At 48.7% G+C, this 21,265-nt stretch overlaps 1 protein-coding gene across 1 annotated transcript in view; it reads right to left on the bottom strand.

Annotated features, from left to right (window-relative positions):
• Positions 1 to 21,265, bottom strand: part of PA2G4 (proliferation-associated 2G4) — a 153,892-nt gene that overhangs the window by 14,753 nt on the left and 117,874 nt on the right. The window lies entirely within an intron of this gene.

Below are 21,265 nucleotides of genomic sequence, written 5' to 3'. Positions count from 1 at the left end.
TTTACATCTGAATCAGAACTGGTATTCTTTGTATCAACGTATTAAATACTAAACTGTTACACTCAATATTCAAGTGAAACAGTGTTAGGTAATTGATTACAGCTGGAGGCTCTGTGCAGCAGGGGAGTATTAAGTGGTATAGGGAACAGAGTTTTATGGTATGATTGTTCATTGATTAGGCCATTATTTTAAATACCAATATTATAAATGTATGCAAATTAGCCTTAGAGATGAGAATGGTTAATGAAAGTTTAATGATAACAGAATAAAATAAATTTGTATTTTAATAAGAAATCAAGTAGCGCTGTCTGTATTTGTGTTTTTTTTATACAGTACTTGACAGCCCTATCTGTGTAGAACATAAGAGACTGAGGGCGATTTAAATGTTTTGCATGCCCCCTGCTGGGCGTTTATGCGAATAGGCGTCCGACAAACCCATTAATTTCTCAGTTTGGTGGCACATTAATATTGACGCGCCTAAAAGCACCAGGTTTAGCCATGCAAAGCAGCTAAACCGGTTCAAAGACGTTGTTAGAAAGCCCAAACAACTGACTTTACAAACATTTCTTCTTGCACCTTACGAGGCAGCAAGAATAAATGTCTCCCAGCAGCTAACGGGTTTCTAAACAGAGCAATTGCTCCATTTTGCACTCCTAGTTGTAGCCACTGTAAAAAACAATTGAATCGCCCCCACTGTGTCTGTTTCCCATTTGGAAGTCACAAAAAAAAATACACGTTATGGTAAGAACTTACCGTTGATAACAGTATTTCTCCTAAGTCCACAGGATAACAATGGGATATGATTGAGCGACAGCGGATTGGCACCAATCGATCAAAGCTTTCTGGCCTCCCAGGATGCAACGGCCCGTCCATATATCCTCGCCCACTGGCTCAGGGAAATCAGTTGTATTCCCAAGTACAAGGCAGGAGCATCATGTAGAACCCTAATCAGGCGACAAGTACACACATGCACACCCTTCCGTACAAAAAGGAAGAGGTTAGTGAGTAGAAGAGGTTTAGTGATTGTAAAGATCCTCAAATCAGGTGCGTCAGGGTGGGATCCCTGTGGAACCTGTGGACTTAAGAGAAATACCGTTATCAACGGTAAGTTCTTACCATAACGTATATTTCTCCTGCAGGGTCCACAGGTTATCCACAGGATAACAAGCAATTTAGTGGTGGGGACGCTCCTGATTGGACAGAACCTTACGCCTGAATTCAGCGTCATGAGAGGCAAAAGTATCCAAGGCATAATGTCTAATGAATGTATTAATGGAAGACCATGTGGCTGCCTTACATATCTGTTCTGCTGAAGCACCATGTTGTGCTGCCCATGAAGGACTTACCTTACGAGTAGAGTGAGCAGAGACATTAGCCGGAGCAGGGAGATCAGCTTGAGAATACGCTTCTGAAACCATCATATGAAGCCATCTTGCCAGCATCTGTTTAGTAGCAGGCCATCCTCTCTTGTGAAAACCGTAGAGAACGAAGAGAGAATCTGTCTTTCTGATGGCACTGGTACGATCCACGTAGATTCTTAATGCACGGACCACGTCCAGCGATGCATCTCCCGCAGAAAGACCAGATACCTGAAAAGCCGGGACTACAATTTCTTCATTAAGGTGGAATTTAGACACCACCTTCGGAAGATACCCAGTTCTAGTTCTGAGAACTGCTTTATCTGGATAAAAAAAAAAAAAAAAAATCAGAAATGGGGAACGACATGACAGCGCACCTAAATCTGATACCTTTCTAGCTGATGCCATAGTCAGTAGAAAGAGCACTTTAGCTGTCAACCATTTAAGATCCACTTTATTAAGTGGTTCAAATGGGGCAACTTGAAGTGCTTTTAGAACTAAACATAAGTCCCACGGTACTGTAGGCGGAACAAAAGGATTCCCTGAAAAAAAAAAGTACGCACATCCTGTAAATTGGCAATTTTCTTTTGGAACCATACAGTCAATGCCAATACTTGCACTCTCAAGGAAGCCACATTTAAACCTTTATCCATTTCTGCCTGAAGGAATGCGAAGACACTGGAAACTCTGAAAGATTTCGGGTACACACTTCTTTCACTGCACCAATGAATATAGGCTTGCCATATTCGGTGATAAATACGAGCTGAGTAGGGTTTCCTTACTATGAGCATTGTTTGAATTACCTGTTGTGAGAATCCTCGACTTCAGGATAAAGGTTTCAAGAGCCACGCCGTCAAAGACAGCCGATTCAGAAGTTTGTGATAAGGACGTCAGTAGGTCTGGACGTTGAGGGAGCAGAAATGGAGCATCCACCGACATTCTCTGCAGATCTGTGTACCAATGTCTTCTGGGCCAAGCCGGAGCCATTAGAATCACGGCACCCTTTCCTTGCTTTATTTTCCTCACCACCCTGGGTAAGAAGGTGATCGGAGGAAACAGATAAGCCAGATGAAAAGCCCAACTCACAGACAAGGCGTCCACAAAGAACGCTCTGGGATTCTTTGTTCTTGACCCGTATGCGGGCACTTTGTTGTTTCAACGGTACGCCATGAGATCTCTCTCTGGCAACCTCCATTTGTCTACTAGAGTCTGACAAAGACCGGGTGTAGAGCCCATTCGCTTGCTTGAATGGTGTGTCGACTGAGAAAGTCCGTTTCCCAGTTTAGGAATCCCGGAATGAACACTGCGGACAAGGCTGGATGATGGAGTTCTGCCCACTTTAGTATGTAACTTACCTCCTTCATTGCTTTTTGGCTGCGAGTTCCTCCCTGATTGTTGAGGTACACTACTGCCGTCGCATTGTCCGAGCGGATCTGGACCGGTTTTCCTTGAAGAATGTCCTTTGCTTGAATCAGTGCCATGTATATGGCCCGAAGTTCCAACAGATTTATTGGCAGGCAACTTTCTTCTTTGGTCCATTGTCCCTGGAACCACAATTTTCCAGACACTGCTCCCCAGCCCTGAAGACTGGCATCAGCTGTCAGGATCTCCCAATCTGATATCCAAAAGGGTCTCCCCTTGTCTAGATGGGATATTTGTAGCCACCAGGCTAATGAATTTCTTACTTTTACCGAAAGTACCATAGTCTGTTTCTTTATTGTCTTATGTACTCCATTCCAATTGGCAAGAATCAGATGCTGCAGAAGTCTTGAGTGGAATTGTGCATACTCCACCATGTCAAATGTTGACACCATCAAACCCATCACTTGTATTGCTGCGTGAATGGATACCGTTTGACTGTGTAACATATTCTGAATTCTTGACTATACCTTGGATATCTTGTTCAAAGGTAAAAATACTCTCTGCAGACCTGAATCCAGTACAGCCCCCAAGCAAGTCATCCGTTGTGACGGCACTAGAGATGATTTTGCCCAATTTATGAGCCACCCGTGCCTCTGCAGACATGTTATTGTCTGTTGGAGATGACACAGGAGCAATTCCTGTGACTGTGCTAGGAGTAAACCTCCAGGTAAATCTTTTTCTCCTAGTCAGTAGAGGATGCAGTAGAGGATGCCGTAAGGACCATGGGGTATAGACGGGCTCCGCAGGAGGGGTGGTCTTCAGTATGCCAGCGGTCGGGCTCCCGGCGACCAGCATACCGGCGCCGAGAGCCCGACACTTATTCTCCCTCGTGGGGGTCCACGACCCCCCTGGACGGAGAATAAAATAGTGTGGCCCGCAAGGGGCTCATTTGCGCTCGCCACACTGTCGGTAAGCCAGCGGTCGGGCTCCCGGCGCCGGTATGCTGGTCGCCGGGAGCCCGACCGCCGGCATATCGTAGTGAACCCCCGCCGGAGACATGAGCACTATAAAGAACTTTAGAATGGGTGTGCACTGGCTCCTCCCTCTATGCCCCTCCTCCAGACCTCAGTTAGAGAAACTGTGCCCAGAGGAGATAGACAATACGAGGAAAGGATTTTGTTCATCTAAGGGCAAGATTCATACCAGCCCACACCGTATAACCTGGACTATATGCAACCAGTTAACAGTATGAACAAAAGAGTATCAGCTAAAGACTGATCTCAACTGTAACATAACCCTTATGTAAGCAACAACTATATACAAGCCTTGCAGAAATATGTCCGCACTGGGACGGGCGCCCAGCATCCTCTACGGACTAGGAGAAAAAGATTTACTGGTAGGTTTAAAATTTTATTTTCTCTTACGTCCTAGAGGATGCTGGGGACTCCGTAAGGACCATGGGGTTTATACCAAAGCTCCAGACCGGACGGGAGAGTGCGGATGACTCTGCAACACCGACTGAGCAAACGCAAGGTCCTCATCAGCCAGGGTATCAAACTTATAGAACTTTGCAAAAGTGTTTGAACCCGACCAGGTAGCTGCTCGGCAAAGCTGTAAAGCCGAGATGCCTCGGGAAGCCGCCCAAGAAGAGGCCACCTTCCTAGTGGAATGGGCCTTTACCGAATTTGGTAACGGCAATCCTGCCGTAGAATGAATCGTGCAACAGATCCAGCGAGCAATAGTCTGCTTCGAAGCAGGAGCGCCAACTTTGTTGGCTGCATACAGGACAAACAGTGCTTCTGTTTTCCTAACCCGAGCCGTCCTGGCTACATAGATTTTTTAAGGCCCTGACTACATCCAGGGACTTGGAATCCTGTAGCCACAGGCACCACAATAGGTTGGTTCATATGAAATGAAGAAACCACCTTAGGCAAAAATTGAGGACGAGTCCTCAACTCTGCCCTATCCACAATGGAAAGTCAAATAGGGGCTCTTGTGAGACAAGGCCGCCAATTCGGACACCCGCCTTGCAGATGCCAAGGCCAACAACAAGACCACCTTCCAAGTGAGAAATTTTAATTAAACCGTTTGGAGGTTCCACGTTAAGGTCCCAAGGTGCCACTGGGGGCACAAAAGGAGGCTGATGTACAGCACTCCCTTTACAAAAGTCTGGACTTCTGGAAGAGAAGCCAATTCCTTCTGAAAGAAAATAGACAGGGCCGAAATCTGTACCTTAATGGAGCCTAATTTTAGGCCCATATCCACTCCTGTCTGTAGAAAGTGGAGAAAACGGCCCAGATGGAAATCATCCGTAGGAGCATTCCTGGCTTCACACCAAGAAACATATTTCCTCCAGATACGGTGATAATGTTTTGCCGTCACCTCCTTCCTAACCTTTATCAGAGTAGGGATGACTTCTTCCGGAATACCTTTCCCAGCTAGGATTCGGTGTTCAATCGCCATGCCGTTAAACGTAACCGCGGTAAGTCTTGGAACACGCAGGGCCCCTGTTGGAACAGGTCCTCCCTGAGAGGAAGAGGCCATGGATCTTCTGTGAGCATCTCCTGAAGATCTGAATACCAGGCCCTTCGAGGCCAATCTGGAACAATGAGTATTGTTTTCACTCTTTTTTGTCTTATGATTCTCAATATTTTTGAGATGAGAGGAAGAGGGGGGGGAGAACACATAGACCGACAAACACCTAAGGTGTCACCAGGGCATCCACCGCTACTTTCTGAGGGTCTCTTGACCTGGCACAATACCTTTGAAGCTTCTTGTTGAGGTGTGACGCCATCATATCTATGTGAGGAATTCCCCAAAGACTTGTTATCTCTGTAAAAACTTCTTGATGAAGTCCCCACTCTCCTGGATGGAGATCGCGTCTGCTGAGGAAGTCTGCTTCCCAGTTGTCCACTCCCGGAATGAAGACCGCTGACAGAGCGCTTACGTGATTTTCCGCCCAGCGAAGAATCCTGGTGGCTTCCGCCATTGCCACTCTGCTCCTTGTCGCGCCTTGGCGGTTTACATGAGCCACGGCTGTGACGTTGTCCGATTGAATCAGAACCGGTAGGTCGCGAAGAAGATTCTCCGCTTGTCGTAGGCCGTTGTATATGGCCCTCAATTCCAGTACTTTGGTGTGTAGACAAGCCTCCTGGCTTGACCATAGCCCTTGAAAATTTCTTCCTTGTGTGACTGCTCCCCATCCTCGGAGGCTCGCGTCCGTGGTCACCAGAACCCAGTCTTGAATGCCGAACCGGCGACCCTCTAGAAGGTGAGCACTTCGCAGCCACCACAGGACACCCTGGGGGACAGGCTTATCTTTTGATGTATTAGTAGATGGGACCCGGACCACTTGTCGAGGAGGTCCCACTGAAACGTCCTTGCATGAAACCTGCCGAAGGGGATGGCCTCGTAGGCTGCCACCATTTCCCCCAGAACTCGAGTGCATTGATGAACAGACACTCTTTTTGGTTTTAGCAAGTCTCTGACCATGTTCTGGAGGTCCTGGGCTTTTTCCATCGGGAGAAAAAATAAGAATTTACTCACCGGTAATTCTATTTCTCGTAGTCCGTAGTGGATGCTGGGAACTCCGTAAGGACCATGGGGAATAGCGGGCTCCGAAGGAGGCTGGGCACTCTAGAAAGATTTATGACTACCTGGTGTGCACTGGCTCCTCCCACTATGACCCTCCTCCAAGCCACAGTTAGGACACTGTGCCCGGACGAGCTGACATAATAAGGAAGGATTTTGAATCCCGGGTAAGACTCATACCAGCCACACCCATCACACCGTACAACTCGTGATACTATATCCAGTTTTACAGCATGAAAACAACAGAGCCTCTCAACAGATGGCTCAACAATAAGCCTTTAGTTAACAATAACTATTTACAAGTATTGCAGACAATCCGCACTTGGGATGGGCGCCCAGCATCCACTACGGACTACGAGAAATAGAATTACCGGTGAGTAAATTCTTATTTTCTCTGACGTCCTAGTGGATGCTGGGAACTCCGCAAGGACCATGGGGATTATACCAAAGCTCCCAAACGGGCGGGAGAGTGCGGATGACTCTGCAGCACCGAATGAGAGAACTCCAGGTCCTCCTCAGCCAGGGTATCAAATTTGTAAAATTTTGCAAACGTGTTTGCCCCTGACCAAGTAGCAGCTCGGCAAAGTTGTAAAGCAGAGACCCCTCGGGCAGCCGCCCAAGATGAGCCCACCTTCCTTGTGGAATGGGCATTTACAGATTTTGGCTGTGGCAGGCCCGCCACAGAATGTGCAAGCTGAATTGTACTACAAATCCAGCGAGCAATAGTCTGCTTAGAAGCAGGAGCACCCAGCTTGTTGGGTGCATACAGGATAAACAGCGAGTCAGATTTTCTGACTCCAGCCGTCCTGGAAACATATTTTCAGGGCCCTGACAACATCCAGCAACTTGGAGTCCTCCAAATCCCTAGTAGCCGCAGGCACCACAATAGGCTGGTTCAGGTGAAACGCTGACACCACCTTAGGGAGAAACTGGGGACGAGTCCTCAATTCTGCCCTATCCATATGGAAAATCAGATAAGGGCTTTTACATGATAAAGCCGCCAATTCTGACACTCGCCTGGCTGAAGCCAAGGCCAATAACATGACCACTTTCCACGCGAGATATTTCAGATCCACGGTTTTTAGTGGCTCAAACCAATGTGATTTTAAGAAACTCAACACCACGTTGAGATCCCAAGGTGCCACAGGAGGCACAAACGGGGGCTGAATATGCAGCACTCCTTTCACAAATGTCTGAACTTCAGGTACTGAAGCTAGTTCTTTTTGAAAGAAAATTGACAGAGCAGAGATCTGTACTTTAATGGAGCCTAGTTTTAGGCCCATATTCACTCCTGCTTGCAGGAAATGCAGAAATCGACCCAGTTGAAATTCCTCTGTTGGGGCCTTTTCGGCCTCGCACCATGCAACATATTTCCGCCATATGCGGTGATAATGATTTGCCGTAACATCTTTCCTGGCTTTAATAAGCGTAGGAATGACTTCTTCCGGAATACCTTTTTCCTTCAGGATCCGGCGTTCAACCGCCATGCCGTCAAACGCAGCCGCGGTAAGTCTTGGAACAGACAGGGCCCCTGCTGTAGCAGGTCTTGTCTGAGCGGCAGAGGCCACGGGTCCTCTGAGATCATCTCTTGAAGTTCCGGGTACCACGCTCGTCTTGGCCAATCCGGAACCACGAGAATTGTGTTTACTCCTCGCTTTCTTATTATTCTCAATACCTTTGGTATGAGAGGCAGAGGAGGGAACACATAAACCGACTGGTACACCCACGGTGTCACTAGAGCGTCCACAGCTATCGCCTGAGGGTCCCTTGACCTGGCGCAATATTTTTTTTTAACTTTTTGTTGAGGCGGGACGCCATCATGTCCACCTGTGGTTTTTCCCAACGGTTTACCAGCATCTGGAAGACTTCTGGATGAAGTCCCCACTCTCCCGGGTGGAGGTCGTGTCTGCTGAGGAAGTCTGCTTCCCAGTTGTCCACTCCCGGAATGAACACTGCTGACAGTGCTAGTACATGATTCTCCGCCCATCGGAGAATTCTTGTGGCTTCTGCCATTGCCATCCTGCTTCTTGTGCCGCCCTGTCGATTTACATGGGCGACTGCCGTGATGTTGTCTGACTGGATCAGCACCGGCTGGTGTAGGAGCAGGGATTTTGCTTGACTTAGGGCATTGTAAATGGCCCTTAGTTCCAGAATATTTATGTGAAGGGAAGTCTCCTGACTCGACCATAGTCCTTGGAAGTTTCTTCCCCGTGTGACTGCCCCCCAGCCTCGAAGGCTGGCATCCGTGGTCACCAGGACCCAGTCCTGTATGCCGAACCTGCGGCCCTCTAGAAGATGGGCACTCTGCAGCCACCACAGTAGAGACACCCTGGTTCTTGGAGACAGGGTTATTAAGCGATGCATCTGAAGATGCGATCCGGACCATTTGTCCAACAGGTCCCACTGAAAGATTCTGGCATGGAACCTGCCGAGGGGAATTGCTTCGTAAGAAGCTACCATCTTTCCCAGGACCCGCGTGCAGTGATGCACCGATACCTGTTTTGGTTTCAGGAGGTCTCTGACTAGAGATGACAACTCCCTGGCTTTCTCCTCCGGGAGAAACACTTTTTTCTGGACTGTATCCAGAATCATACCCAGGAACAGTAGACGTGTCGTCGGAACCAGCTGTGACTTTGGGATATTCAGAATCCAGCCGTGCTGGTGCAGCACTTCCTGAGATAGTGCTACTCCCACCAACAACTGTTCCTTGGACCTCGCCTTTATTAGGAGATCGTCCAAGTACGGGATAATTAAAACTCCCTTTTTTCGAAGGAGTATCATCATTTCCGCCATAACCTTGGTAAATACCCTCGGTGCCGTGGACAGTCCAAACGGCAGCGTCTGGAATTGGTAATGGCAATCCTGTACCACAAATCTGAGGTACTCCTGGTGAGGATGGTAAATGGGGACATGCAAGTAAGCATCCTTGATGTCCAGGGATACCATGTAATCCCCCTCGTCCAGGCTTGCAATAACCGCCCTGAGCGATTCCATCTTGAACTTGAATTTTTTTATGAATGTGTTCAAGGATTTCAAATTTAGAATGGGTCTCACCGAACCGTCCGGTTTCGGCACCACAAATAGTGTGGAATAGTAACACCGGCCTTGTTGAAGTAGGGGTACCTTGATTATCACCTGCTGGGAATACAGCTTGTGAATTGCCGCTAGCACCGCCTCCCTGTCTGAGGGAGCAATCGGCAAGGCAGATTTTAGGAACCGGTGGGGTGGAGACGCCTCGAATTCCAGTTTGTATCCCTGAGATACTATTTGAAGGATCCAGGGATCCACCTGTGAGCGAGCGCACTGATCGCTGAAATTCTTGAGGCGGCCCCCCACCGTACCTGGCTCCGCCTGTGGAGCCCCACCGTCATGCGGCGGACTTGGAAGAAGAAGCGGGGGAGGACTTTTGCTCCTGGGAACCTGCTGTTTGTTGCAGCCTTTTTCCCCTACCTCTGCCTCTGGACAGAAAAGACCCGCCTTTTCCACGCTTGTTTTTCTGGGTCCGAAAGGACTGAACCTGATAAAACGGCGCCTTCTTAGGCTGTGAGGGGACATGGGGTAAAAATGCTGACTTCCCAGACGTTGCTGTGGAAACTAGGTCCGAGAGACCATCCCCAAATAATTCCTCACCCTTATAAGGCAAAACTTCCATGTGCCTTTTAGAATCTGCATCTCCTGTCCGCTGGCGAGTCCATAAGCCTCTCCTAGCAGAAATGGACAATGCACTTACTTTAGATGCCAGCCGGCAGATTTCCCTCTGTGCATCTCTCATATATAAGACTGAGTCTTTGATATGGTCTATGGTTAGCAGAATCGTGTCTCTGTCTAGTGAGTCAATATTTTCTGACAGTTTATCTGACCACGCAGCGGCAGCACTGCACATCCATGCTGACGCAATAGCTGGCCTAAGTATAATGCCTGAGTGTGTGTATACAGACTTCAGGATCGCCTCCTGCTTTCTGTCAGCAGGTTCCTTGAGGGCGGCCGTATCCGGAGACGGTAGTGCCACCCTTTTAGACAAACGTGTGAGCGCTTTATCCACCCTAGGGGGTGTTTCCCAACGTGACCTATCCTCTGGCGGGAAAGGGAACGCCATTAGTACCTTCTTAGGAATTACCAATTTTTTATCAGGGAAAGCCCACGCTTCTTCACACACTTCATTTAATTCATCTGATGGGGGAAAAACTACGGGTAGTTTTTTCTCCCCAAACATAATACCCTTTTTAGTGGTACCCGTATTTATATCAGAAATGTCTTTCATTGCCTCAATCATGCAGTGAATGGCCTTAGTGGGCATCAGGTTAGACTCATCGTCGTCGACACTGGTGTCAGTATCAGTGTCGACATCTGCGTCTGCGGTAGCGGGCGTTTCAGAGCCCCTGATGACCTTTGAGACGCCTGGACAGGCACGAGCTGAGAAGTCGGCTGTCCCACATTTGGCATGTCGTCAAATTTCTTATGTAAAGAGTCTATACGTGCACTCATTTCTTTCCATAAGCTCATCCACTCAGGTGTCTGCCCCGCAGGGGGTGACATCCCTCCTAAAGGCATCTGCTCCGTCTCCACATCATTATCCTCATCAAACATGTCGACACAGCCGTACCGACACACCGCACACACACAGGGAATGCTCTAACACAGGACAGGACCCACAAAAGCCCTTTGCGGGGACAGAGTGAGAGTATGCCAGCACACACCAGAGCGCTATATAATGCAGGGACTAACTGAGTTATGTCCCCTATAGCTGCTTTTTCTATATAACTGTATACTGCGCCTAAATTTAGTGCCCCCCCTCTCTTTTTTACCCTTTTCTGTAGTGTAGACTGCAGGGGAGAGCCAGGGAGCTTCCTTCCAGCGGAGCTGTGAGGGAGAAATGGCGCCAGTGTGCTGAGGGAGATAGCTCCGCCCCTTTTCCGCGGACTATTCTCCCGCTTTTTCCTATATTCTGGCAGGGGTATTTTCCACATATATAGCCTCTGGGGCTATATATTGTGGTATTTTTGCCAGCCAAGGTGTTATTATTGCTTCTCAGGGCGCCCCCCCCCCAGCGCCCTGCACCCTCAGTGACCAGAGTGTGAAGTGTGTGTGAGGAGCAATGGCGCACAGCTGCAGTGCTGTGCGCTACCTTGGTGAAGACTGATGTCTTCTGCCGCCGATTTTCCGGACCTCTTCTTGCTTTCTTTTTCTGGCTCTGTAAGGGGGACGGCGGCGCGGCTCCGGGACCGAACACCAAGGACTGGGCCTGCGGTCGATCCCTCTGGAGCTAATGGTGTCCAGTAGCCTAAGAAGCCCAAGCTGGCTGCAAGCAGGCAGGTTCGCTTCTTCTCCCCTTAGTCCCTCGCTGCAGTGAGCCTGTTGCCAGCAGGTCTCACTGAAAATAAAAAACCTAATTTCTATACTTTCTCTCTAAAGGCTCAGGAGAGCCCCTAGTGTGCATCCAACCTCGGCCGGGCACAAAATCTAACTGAGGCTTGGAGGAGGGTCATAGTGGGAGGAGCCAGTGCACACCAGGTAGTCATAAATCTTTCTAGAGTGCCCAGCCTCCTTCGGAGCCCGCTATTCCCCATGGTCCTTACGGAGTTCCCAGCATCCACTAGGACGTCAGAGAAACCCTCTTCTGTTCCGTGTCCAGAATCATGCCTAGGAATGACAGTCGAGTCGTTGCAATCAATTGTGACTTTGGCAGATTGAGAATCCAACCGTGTTGTTGCAGCACTCTCAGGGAGAGCGACACGCTCTTCTGCAACTGATCTCTCGATCTTGCCTTTATCAGGAGATTGTCCAAGTATGGGATAATTGTGACTCCCTGCCTGCGCAGGAGCACCATCATCTCCGCCATCACCTTGGTGAAAATCCTCGGGGCCGTGGAAAGCCCAAACAACAACGTCTGAAACTGGTAATGACAGTCCTGTACAGCGAATCTCAAGTACGCCTGATGAGGAGGATATATGGGGACATGAAGGTATGCATCCTTTATGTCGAGTGACACCATAAAATCCCCCCCTTCCAGACTGGAGATCACAGCCCGGAGCGATTCCATTTTGAATTTGAACTTTTTCAAGTACAGGTTTAGGGATTTTAGATTTAAAATGGTCTGACCGAGCCATCCGGCTTCTGGACCACGAACAGGGTCGAATAGTACCCTTTCCCCTGTTGAACTAGGGGAACCTTGACAATCACCTGCTGTTGACACAGCTTTTGAATTGCAGCTAACACTACTTCCCTCTCTGGGGAAGAAGCTGGCAAGGCCGACTTGAAAAATCGGCGAGGGGGCACCTCTTCGAATTCCAGTTTGTATCCTTGGGATACAATATCCATCGCCCAAGGAGCGACGTCTGACAGAACCCAGACCTGGCTGAAGAGTCGAAGACGTGCCACCACCGGTGCGGACTCCCTCAGTGGAGCCCCAGCGTCATGCGGTGGATTTAGTAGAAGCCGGGGAGGACTTCTGCTCCTGGGAACTAGTCGAAGCAGGTGTTCTCTTCCCTCTACCCTTACCTCTGGCGAGGAAGGATGAGCCCCGACCTCTTCTGGACTTATGCGACCGAAAGGACTGCATCTGATATTGTGTAGTTTTCTTTTGCTGTGGGGGAACAAAAGGCAAAAAAGTAGATTTACCCGCGGTACTGTGGCAACCAGGTCCGCGAGACCTTCCCCAAATAAAACTTCACCTTTGTATGGTAAAACCTCCATATGCTTCTTTGAATCGGCATCACCCATCCATTGGCGGGTCCACAGGGCTCGCCTAGCAGAAATCGCAATGGCGTTGGCTCTCGAACCTAGCAGCCCAACGTCCCTTTGAGCGTCTCTCGTATATAAGACTGCGTCTTTAATGTGACCTAAGGTCAATAAAATGGTATCCCTGTCTAGGGTATCAAGGTCAGCTGACAAGGTATCTGTCCAAGCTGCAACTGCGCTACATACCCATGCCGATGCTATTGCCGGTCTGAGTAAAGCACCCGTATGCGTATAAATAGATTTTAAGGTATTTTCCTGTCTACGATCAGCAGGATCCTTGAGGGCTGCCGTGTTTGGAGACGGTAGCGCCACCTTCTTGGACAGGCGCGTTAAAGCCTTGTCCACCCTGGGTGAGGATTCCCAGCGTACCCTGTCCTGTGCTGGGGAAGGATACGCCATAAGAATCCTCTTGGGAATCTGCAGTTGTCTGGAGTTTCCCAAGCTTTTTCAAATAACTCATTCAGCTCATGAGACGGGGGAAAGGTTACCTCAGGTTTCTTTTCCTTATACATGCGCACCTCGTGTCAGGGACAGAGGGGTCCTCTGTGATATGCAAAACATCTTTTATTGCAATAATCATATAATGAATACTTTTGGCCACTCTTGGGTGCAACCTCGCATCATCGTAGTCGATACTGGAGTCAGAATCCGTGTCGGTACCAGTGTCTGCTATTTGGGATAGGGGACGCTTTTGAGACCCTGAAGGGCCCTGTGACAGTCCAATCCGTGGATTGACTCCCTGCCTTTTCCCTGGACTCTGCTTTGTCCATTCTCTTATGTAATAAGTTCACATTTGCATTTAAAACATTCCACATGTCCACCCAATCATGAGTCGGCGTTGCCGACGGAGACACCACAATCATCTGCTCCACCTCCTCCTTAGATGAGCCTTCCGCTTCAGACATGCCGACACACGCGCACCGACACCCCCACACACACAGGGATATATCGGAGACAGTTCCCCACCAAGGCCCTTAGGAGAGACAGAGAGAGAGTATGCCAGGCACACACCCAGCGCCAACTGACACTGGAAACAGAATTCCCAGATAATAGCGCTTTTATATATAATAAATCGTGTAATGCACTCACTGCGCCTTACAAGTGCTGCCAGATTTGTGCAAACTGAAGTCGGCCCCCTACCCTGGGGTCCCCCAGGTGGAGGCCCGCACCATCAGGCTGATGGCTTGTCTTCTGGTTTGGAAGCCAGCCCTCTGGTAGCCCAATGCTTTTTTGACTTACCAAACTTATTGTATTGGGGCTGTTTGCGATCACTTTTTCCCTTTGCTTTTCCTTGAGACCAAAAGGGACGGAAAAACCGGACCCTTAGGTTTGGAGTTATATGTGGAAGGAATCGACCTTCTTGGAGTCTACTTCTGAATCCAGAATATCTGTCAATTCTTTACCAAAAATAAATATTTACAGAAAAAGGCAGAGATTCCAAAACCTTTCTATATTCTGAATCAAACTTTCCACGTACGTAACCAAACTGCTCTGCAAGCAGCTATTGTTGAGGCTGATGCCCTAGAAGCAATAGTACCCATATCTAATGCTGCTTCTTCCAAGAATACTGCAGCCTGTTTAATATGAGCTATATGCGATTTTTGCCCTCTAGAAGAAAAATCCCCTTCCAATGCATCACCCCAGGCAGCCAATGCCTTTGCAATCCAAGCTGAAGCCATGGCTGGCCTTATGACTGCTCCAGTCAAAAAAAATTGGGATTTTTGTTTACTTACCGTAAAATCTCTTTCTCCGAGTCCATCTGGGGGACGCTGCGCCGTTACTTGTGGGTTAGAGGTGTGTGGTAGTGGAGTTTGGCACAGAACTATCAAAAGCTGACTCCTCCCCCCTCTAACCCCTCCCATCTCCTTCCTGCTCAGCCCTGTTCAGTTAACGTTTAGCCAAGCCAAAGGAGATAGACCAGAATAAAAAATTAACCAATTAAACCAGACAAACTATGGGAGGGATCGCAGCGTCCCCCAGATGGACTCAGAGAAAGAGATTTTACGGTAAGTAAACAAAAATCCCAATTTCTCTGTCCTCCATCTGGGGGACGCTGCGCCGTTACTTGTGGGACTTCCCAAAGCAAGCTAATGAGAGGAGGGAGACGTTGACGGCATAGCCGTCTGTAAAATACGACGCCCAACAGAGGCAGTCTCCAAACCAAAAGTATGAAACCGGTAAAACTTTGTGAACGTATGGACTGACGACCAGGTCGCCGCCCTGCATAGTTGCTCAACAGATGCACCACCGCGAACAGCCCAAGACGCTCCAACTGCTCTAGTCGAATGAGCCCTAATTGAGTCAGGAACCGAAACGTTTGAGGACACGTAAGCCTGTCTGATGGCCGAAGTTACCCAACGGGCCACAGTGTTCTTAGAGGCAGGCCAACCTCGTTTGGGAGCATCAATCAATACCAGCAAGGAATCCGTACGACGGAAAGACTCCGTGCGAGACAAATAAATACGTAAGGCCCGAACAACATCCAAGAGAGCCAAATGGGAATCCTCCCCCTGAGAAGATGACGGATTAAAAGCTGGAAGAACGATGTCCTGATTTAAATGGAATGCTGAAACAACCTTTGGAAGAAATGAAGGCTTTGTCCGCAGCACCACCCGATTTTCATGAAACACTAACAAGGGCGGCCTGCAAGAAAGAGCCGCCAACTCAGACACTCGTCTAGCTGAGGCAATCGCCAAAAGAAAAACAACTTTTTGTGTTAGATAACGTAGTTCCACAGATTCTAGAGGTTCAAATGGAGACTTTTGAAGAGCCTTAAGTACCAAGTTTAAATCCCAGGGAGGAATCGGAGGAACAAAAGGTGGTTGAATTCGAAGTACTCCCTGCAGGAATGTTTGAACCTCTGGGATGATTGCTAATTTCTTTTGAAAAAGGACCGACAAGGCCGAAACCTGACCCTTCAGGGAAGAAAGTTTTAAACCTTTGTCAAGACCCTCCTGGAGAAAGGAGAGCAGGCGAGGAAGTCTAAACAAATGCGGAGTCAAGTTCCTTTTCTCGCACCAAGCAATGTAAATACGCCATACTCTATGGTAAATGCCAGAAGTCACCGGCTTTCTAGCCCGAATCATTGTCTGAACAACCGCACGAGAAAGACCCTTTGCCTTCAGAATGTTGGATTCAAGAACCAAGCCGTCAAAGCCAGCCGATTTAAATCTGGGTGGCGACAAGGTCCTTGAAGAAGAAGATCTGGTCGCAGAGGGAGGCGAAAGGGATCTCCGACGACCATGCTGCTTAGAAGAGTGTACCACTGTCGGCGCGGCCAATCCGGAGCCACCAGAATTACTGCAAGGCCTTCTCGCCGAATGCGTTGGAGTAGACGTGGGAGCAGTGGAATTGGTGGGAACACGTAACCCAGCTGAAATTGCCACGGAGCTGTTAGTGCATCGATCAGAAATGCTTGAGGATCCTGAGTTCTTGATCCGTAAACCGGAAGTTTTTTGTTGAGGCGTGACGCCATCAGGTCTATGTCTGGCATTCCCCAGCGATCCACTAGAGAAAGAAACACTTCCTGGTGAAGTTCCCATTCTCCCGGATGAATCGTGTGACGACTCAAAAAATCTGCTTCCCAGTTTTCGACTCCCGGAATGTGAATTGCTGAAATCACGGGAATCCAATGCTCCGCCCACGTGAGAATCTGAGCAACCTCTCTCATTGCGGACCAGCTGCGAGTTCCTCCCTGTTTGTTGATGTAAGCCACTGCCGTGGCATTGTCGGATTGCACCCGAACTGGATGGCCCTGCACCATGGTCTGAATCCGAATGAGAGCATACCGGATCGCTCTCAATTCCAGAATGTTGATTTGTAGTTTTGACTCTTGATTGCTCCAGCGCCCCTGTAAATGATGAGTCTGGAACACTGCTCCCCAACCGCTGAGGCTTGCGTCCGTGGTTACCATCATCCAAGACCAGACCGTGAACGGCGCACCCTTCCTCAGATTGTGACTGTGAAGCCACCAGTAGAGCGACTGACGAGTTCTTATCGACAAGCGTATCAACTGCAGTTCGAGACGTGAATCCGTCCGAGTCCAACAGTGGAGAATCTGAGCTTGAAGAGGTCGGGCGTGGAATCTGGCGTATGGAACTGCCTCGAATGAGGACACCATCTTGCCCAGTACCTGCATGCATCGGAGGACTGACACTGCCGGCAATTTTAACAGGGTTCTGATTCTGGCTTGTAAGTCCTGAATCTTGTCTGTAGGAAGAAACACCTTCTGGCTGTTGGTGTCGAATAGAAGACCCAGAAAAACCATTTTCTGTGACGGGAGTAAAGACGACTTTGGAAAATTGATTATCCACCCGAACGACTGTAGAGTCTCTATCGTTAGACGCAGGTTCTGAGTGAGAATCTCCGGTGACGGGGCCTTGATCAACAGGTCGTCCAAGTATGGGGTGATGTTGACCCCTTTGCAACGGAGAACTGCGACGACATGACCCAGGACCTTCGTAAAAACCCGGGGAGCCGTAGAGAGACCAAAGGGAAGGGCCCGAAACTGAAAATGCCACGGACCTACTGCAAATCTCAGAAGGGATTGATGTCCTGTCCAAATTGGAACATGTAGGTATGCGTCCTTTATGTCTATTGAAGCCAAATATTCCCCTGGCTCCATGGCTGCGATAATGGAGCGAATGGATTCCATCCTGAATTTTTGGGATGAAAGGTACGGATTGAGAGCTTTTAGATTTAGAATGGGTCGAAACGAACCGTCCGGCTTGTCTACGAGAAAAAGACCCGAGTAAAAGCCCCGACCTCTCTGAGGAGCTGGGACCGGAAGGATTACTCCATTTTGTAATAATGTTGCTGTTGCCTGAAGGAGAGCTTGACGTCTGGAGGGGTCGTCTGGGAGAGGTGTGACAAATAGTCGGGTTGGGACTGTCTCTTCGAAATCCAACATATATCCTCTGGAAATGACCCCTATTACCCACCGATCTGGTTTCGATAGGAGCCACACTTCCCTGAAGTGAAGTAAACGAGCCCCAACCTGTATTGATCCCTCCAGAGGGCCCGAAGCGTCATGCCTCAGGCTTGTCGGCAGGCTTACTGGCCGGTCTGCGAGTAGCCTGAGCTCCTCTACCTCTGAATGATCCCCTCCGTGGAAATCTGGAGAAGGGTCGAAAGGACTGGAAGTTACCTCTGCCCTGCGTACGAAAGGACCGAAATCTTGTAGGTTTTGGTTTGTTAGGAGCAGACGGAAGGAAAGGGCTCTTTCCTCCCGTAGTATCTGAAATTATCTTCTTTAACTCTGATCCAAAGAGAAATTCGCCTTCAAAAGGAACTGCCGTCAAGGTCTGCTTTGAGTCCGAATCGGCATTCCAAACCCTAAGCCAAAGAGATCGTCTTGCGGATACTGTTAAGGCAGAAACACGGGACTGTAGCGCCACCGAATCCAATAAGGCTTCACCCACGTAAGTAAGGGCCTCAGAAATCTGTTCTGCTAATTGAATGGCCTCCGACGGATCGTCTGACTGCATCCCAGATACAACCTGTGCAAGCCACTCATCAACGGCTTTAAGCACCCAGGCACTCGCCAGAACTGGACGGAGAGAGACACCTGATAAGGAAAACATAGATTTTAGTAATGCTTCTATCTTCCTATCGGTAGAGTCTTTTAAAGTCACAGACTGTACTGACGGAATAACCGTAGCTTTTGCTAAATGCGAAATAGGAGCGTCTACCTTTGGGGCAGTTTCCCAAAATTTTGTATCCTCCTCTGTAAAAGGATATAGAAATTTTAACTTTTTAGGAGCTTGGAAACGCGAATCCGGTTTTAGCCAGGGTTCTTTTAAAATATCCGCAAAGTGCGAATAAGAAGGGAAGGCAGTAACCTGTCTCTTCTGTCGTTTGAAGAAAGAGGAAGAAGTCTCGGCTACTGCCTCATCCTGAATATTAAGGGTCTGACGAATGGCTTCGATTAGTAGCCTAACACCTGAACTAGTAGATAAATCCTCATCTTCCCAAGCCGAATTTTCGTCCCATTCAGGATCTACCTCCCCTTCTTCCAATGGAGATGTCAGAGTATCCAACTCCTCTCCCGGAAATGCAATAGCGGGCAACGGCTGCGTTCGCTTAGAAGCCGCCGAACTACTGGCCGAATTTACAAATTTATTTACAGACTGAGTCAAATCAGTGAGACACTTTCCCATATTCTGGGCCCACAGCGGTTCCACCTGAGTCTGGGCCAAAGCTGCTTCCGACCTTGACTGACGCAAATCTGAAATTGCATCCACCATGGCCTTGACCCAAGGGGGCATTGACTGATCTGTGGATCTGGCCTGCTGATCTGCCGCTGGTGCACTCGAGCATGATGTACAGAGGGTCCCTGCATCAGCACTCCCCTTAGCCAGCTTTGTGCCACATTGTGAACATGAGAAATAAACCACTGAGGTTGTTTTTCCCTTTGTAGGTTTCTCTGGCTTGCTGGTCATCCTTTACTCTGGTGTACTATGTCCTGTCCCCCAAGTTTGTTAACAAATATCTCTGAGATTCAAACCCACGAGAATGTGCTTATGTTTCTGTTAACATGCTGCTTTAGCCCACCGGACTAGAGGAGACACTGTGATCCCCCCCCCTTTTATACTTGCGGTTTTGTGTATGTAATCCCCCTCCGTAGCACAGCGTCCCCCTGTCTGCAGGCAGAGAAGATGGCGCCGTGACCAGCAGCGCGCGCGCGGGCAGAGCTGAGCGGGAAGACTGCTCTGCCCGCCTGACGTCACTCCTCTCACTCTCCGTCAAAACCGGAAGTTCGGCTCCCGTGCGCCGCTACACAGAGCGGTTGTCACGGCAGCACAGCCACGGTCCAGGGAGTGAATAACACCCTCCCGGACCTAACCACAGTCCTCCACATCACATTCCACCCCAGTTCAGCCATCCGGGCTGTCTGTGGATGGTCGCGCGCTCCGGGGGGGGGGGGGTTTGTGCTGGTAGCGGCGGGGGAACAATGCAATGTCCATTAGTAATAGGAAAATAGGGACAGCCCAATACTGTCAATGACAGATTGTGGCTGTCCAGTACCTGATGCTGCTTTCTTCTCTCTCTCTCTCTGAAGGCCCCAGTGACCAAGGTATAGTGGCCTCCATGCAGCAGTCTGGAATGGGATACTAACCCCTTCCACTGTTATACCTGTCGCCTGTAAACAGGGACTAGGTATTTGTGAAAAAAAAAAAAAAAAAAAATCTAAAGAGAAATAAAAACTGTGTCTGTACCCCACAGGCACAAAACTAAAACTGAACAGGGCTGAGCAGGAAGGAGATGGGAGGGGTTAGAGGGGGGAGGAGTCAGCTTTTGATAGTTCTGTGCCAAACTCCACTACCACACACCTCTAACCCACAAGTAACGGCGCAGCGTCCCCCAGATGGAGGACAGAGAAATATGTTTTTGAGAAGACACTCCACTCTCCTATAGATATAGGCAATATAGATTTTCGCACTAATCGAATCACATGCGTATCTACTTTAGGAGCCACCTCCCTTTTTAAACAATCCCTAGCTGTAAAAGGATAATTTGAATCCCATTTTTGGGGAATTCTATATTTTTATTGGGTGTAGCCCAAGCATCTTCCATGATTTCCGTCAGCTGAACTGACCCTGGAAACTCAGCCTTCACTGTTTTGGGACATTTAAACAGGTGCCTTGGTTTTTAACACAGGCTCTGCTGAATCTTCTAAGGATAGAATGGTTTTCATTGCTCTAATTAACTCAGCTGAGCTGAGACCTTCTTCGTATGCCGAAGTAGAGTAAATTGAGTTTTCATCTTCCGATGAATCCTCATGTGTAGCCTGTGAAGGTGAAGATTTACTTACCATCGGTTTATCAGCTTGTTTCATTTAAGAAGCTGCTGGGGGAAATTATATACCGTAGGTAGGGAGCTGCATGTATGGGTTAATAGTGTACCCCATTCTTGGTACGGAAGCTATAGGAATTATCCATTCAGCTATACTGGACAAGGTCTGTGCAAACATAGCCCAAGGTGGATCCATCTGCACCTGACGCTGTACAGGGATCTGCCTTGTATTCTGCTGAAAAGCAAAACAATTTGCACATAAACCATCCTGAACCAGATCCTGAGAGGATAATACAGTTTTGCAAGACAAACATGATGAGTGTTGGTATTACTGTAAGTGTACTTTCGTCACCTTTGCTGCTCTTAGACATGATAAATAATCAGCACTTTCACAGTGTACTACACAATTTGTGACAGTTGTT

Source organism: Pseudophryne corroboree, chromosome 2 (genome assembly GCF_028390025.1).
Source record: "Pseudophryne corroboree isolate aPseCor3 chromosome 2, aPseCor3.hap2, whole genome shotgun sequence".
Classification (NCBI taxonomy): Eukaryota; Metazoa; Chordata; class Amphibia; order Anura; family Myobatrachidae; genus Pseudophryne; species Pseudophryne corroboree.
The sequence above is the reverse complement of the archived record's forward strand: the minus strand, read 5'-3'. Positions and strand labels throughout refer to the sequence as shown.